This window comes from Malus sylvestris, chromosome 4 (genome assembly GCF_916048215.2).
Source record: "Malus sylvestris chromosome 4, drMalSylv7.2, whole genome shotgun sequence".
NCBI classification, from domain to species: Eukaryota; Viridiplantae; Streptophyta; class Magnoliopsida; order Rosales; family Rosaceae; genus Malus; species Malus sylvestris.
Genome location: NC_062263.1, coordinates 21,441,018 through 21,445,008, shown reverse-complemented (window position 1 = coordinate 21,445,008; position 3,991 = coordinate 21,441,018).

Below are 3,991 nucleotides of genomic sequence, written 5' to 3'. Positions count from 1 at the left end.
AAAAACTAAAAGCTACTATGCATGCCCAGTTTGCAAAGAGGACACGACATCTAGTTGGCACGCGGGAAACGTTTGTTACCTAGGGTATCGTAGGTGGTTGCAGTGGGACTATGAGTGGCGTTAGAATGAGACAACATTCTTCAATGGCACAGAGCTTCGGCCAAGACCCAGAGAATGGTCTGGTGATGAATTTTTGGTTCAGGTGAATCAGTTGGATTTTGCTTCGTTGGGCAAGTCCATAAATAAGTGAAGACCAGACACACATCTAAACTGAACACACAAGACAAGGTTGTTTGAGCTCCAGTACTGGTCCAAATTAAAATGGAGACATAACATCGATGTAATGCATGTTGAGAAAAATGTGTTTGGTCGAAACTATACTAGACATCGAAGGAAAAACAAAGGACACAATAAAAGCTCAGATCGATCTAGAAAAAATGGGCATTAGGCCAGGTTTATGGATGGCGAGGGACATAGACATAGCCAGAAAGAAGCTCGCATCATTTTCGGTGAAACCGGAAAAGAGGAAAGAGTTTTTGTAGTTTCTATCTTATGTAAAGTTTCCAGATAAGTATAGTTTAAACATCGGTCATTGCGCAAACGTGGATGGAGGCAAATTTTCTAGCTTTAAGAGTCATGATTGTCATGTCATACTTCAACGTCTTCTACCAGTGGGAATTCGACACCTCTTGTCCGAAGACGTGGTGAAGCCGATTATGTTGTTGGCAAGATATTTTTCTCAATTAACTGTAAAAACTTTGATAAAGTCCGATGTTAAACATTTGTGCGATGATATTATTGAAGTGCTATGCAATTTTGAAAAAATATTTCCTCCAACTTTCCTCATAAGCATGATCCATGTGATGATTCACTTGCCGGATAAGACACTTCTAGTTGGACCCGTCAACTATCGATGGATGTATCCAATTGAAAGGTATATAATCACCATAAATACTTTAGTTCATGATGTATGTATAATTACACTAATTTTATACGATAATTTGTTTATTGATGCAGACTACTGGGTGAATTAAAAAAAATGTATGGAATAGGGCAAAACCCGAATGATCAATCGTGGAGACATGGGTCGGCTTTGAGTCCCTTACATTTTGTGCAATGTACCTACAAGACGTTGAGACTACATTCAACTAACAACAATGCAATAATGATGATGGTGTGAGAAGTGAAAAAAATATTATGTTTTTTCCTAAATTGCACGACTATTTGGCAAACCAATCAGAGGGGAGGCGTTTGCCAAAAAGGACATGGAAGTAGCACATTGGTTTGTACTTAACAATTGTGAAGAGACAATTATGTACCTAGATGCACATGAAGAGTTGATGAAGTGGGAACATCCTTCACATTTATATGCCAAAAACATCTCAAATTGTTTTCTCGATGGTTTTGTGAAAATGTATATTGTTCGTGTTTGGATTTTTTACATAATTATACAGGTTAAACTAACACGACGTCTTTTGCTCTTTTATTTAGGTGAAGAAATTTAAGGAAATTAATTCCCCCACTTACAATGAAGAATTGTACAGCTTGGCGATTGAGCCCCTAAGTGCAGAATTGTACTCTGGTTATCATGTAAATGGCATCAAGTTTTTGGAAGCTGAGCACGATGACAAGCTTTGTACACAAAATAGTAGGGTACATGTACCAGATGCGGGCGACATTGTAGACATTGATTTCCATGGAAAACTGACAATTGTTGTGCAATTGCTTTACAAAGACCGGTGTCAAGTTATCCTCTTTAAGTGTCTCTGGTTTGATACAAACCCACGTCGTGTTGGAGGTGTTAAGTGAGATGATGGTTTGCTGTTCAACACTAACAAATGTTGGTATAACGACAACCCTTACATTTTGGCAACGATGGCTAAACAAATTTTCTACATAGATGACCCTAAGGCCGGGAAGGGATGGAAAATAGTTCGGAAGATTGAGCACAGAGGCGTGTATGATATTAGGGACCGAGATCATGTTGCCGATTACGATTATTGTGACGTTGCTAACCAACAATTGGAGACTTCAACGACACTTGGTGCAGATACACTGCGGGATATGACTATTGTACAAGAACCATATTAGGTAGTTGGAGGTTCTGAAATCAAAATACCCATCGATTCCATTACAATTGATCTCGGGGATCTACCGCGTTACAATGCACCCGAGCGCTTGAACAACGATGTTGATATGCCTACAGACGAGGAGGAATGAGAGTCTGAATCTGACGATAGTGATGATCTTTATTCTAGTTCAGACGAGGATGAATGAAAAATTGTGATGTATATTAATTAAATGTATTGAATGGTATTTAAAAATGTTGTATACAAACAAAAGTTTCCTTTAAACTTAATTTGTAACAAAATTAAATTAAAAAAAATTATTTAAACCAAAAAATAAATGAAATTTATAGTTATGCGCGACGACGTTGTATAAATATTTATCACGCAAATAAAAAATTAATTTTTTTAAATTGGTTGTGCGACGAAAGTTTAAAGATCTTCTTCGTACAAAAATATTAAAAAATTCTTTAAAAAAAAAAAAAAAAAAACTAGTTGCACAACGAATGTTAAAACATCTTCATTGCACAAACATGTAAAAATTTGATTTTTTTTTCCCAAAATTGGGCGCTTTGTAAGTCGGCACCTTCAATTCATTTCGCGCAAATATTTGTCTCAAGTTGAAGCTCCTATCTCTCAGCTCATTTCTAATTCAAACTCCTCTCCGACCCAAGCTCATCTCTCTCTTTCTCTCTCCATTCAGTCAATCTCAAACCCAACCTCCTATCGCTCTCTTGTTTGTAATTCAAACTCTATCTCTCTCTATCTCAGACTCAATCTCAGCATCTCCCTCTCTCCCTCTCTCGCACTCCCTCGATTTCTCTATCTCTCTATCACTCTCCGATGCCATACCGCTCACAACTTTACTAGGTAAGGACCCAGTCTCCCTTATTCATCTCCTTAATTCAATTATTTATAAGTGCAATTTTCTGAATTTTGATCTTCAATTGTTTTAGTTACAACGTTTAGGGATTTAGGGTTGGAATTGGGAAGCCTGGGTTAGGGATTTAGGGTTGGAATTGGGAATCCTGAGTTAGGGATTTAGGGTTGGAATTGGGAATTGTAGTTGCTCACGGTGTAGGGTTTTTGAATTAGGGTTCAAATTATAGATTTACAAGTTGGGGAATTTTTTTAATTTTTTTTTATTTTGGTTTTTCAATTATGAGAAATTAGTAGGGAAGGGAATTTAGATGTCCAATCATTGTTGATATAGCCCTGTGTTGGATTAGTGAATGTTTTGAATTTTTTTTTATAACAACCTCACAACTAATACTGCTATTTTTCTGTTGGATTGCTAAATCGTACTATATATAGCCCTGTGTTGTCATTGTCCTGCGAATATTAAACTGAATTTGGTTGTGTTTAATTCCCCAATATAGTTGATAGGAGTCCAGGGAATTTCCTAACGGTTCAAATTATTCTTACCATTCGTTGTATATATACTATTATTGTTTTCATGAAACATTCAACACTGTGTAAATGCAGAAATGAGACATATTTGAATTGTTTAGCTAAGAAGGGAAAAGAAAGTAGTTTAGTTCGTAGATGATAAACTCTACAATACCACTTTAGATGTAAGTATTGCTTAACATATACATATACATATATATATATGTGTGTGTGTGTGTATAAATATTGCTTAACATATACATATACAAAATAAAAATTAGTTGCATGATCAATGATATTAAATACTAATCTTATAGTGATATTGCACATTGTAGAAAAACATGAAAAAAAAATAATCTTATTGTTCGACCAACTTCAACGTCATTGGTTTTGTCCATCTGTAACTGCTCATGCTGAATCAGCATCTTGTCCCATTGCTTTCTGTAATCATTGCCCATGTACAAGTCTCTCAGCTTCTCAGGAGAGCAATTCTCAAATAGCATCACACTTAAGTATGTCAAATGACCATCCTGAAT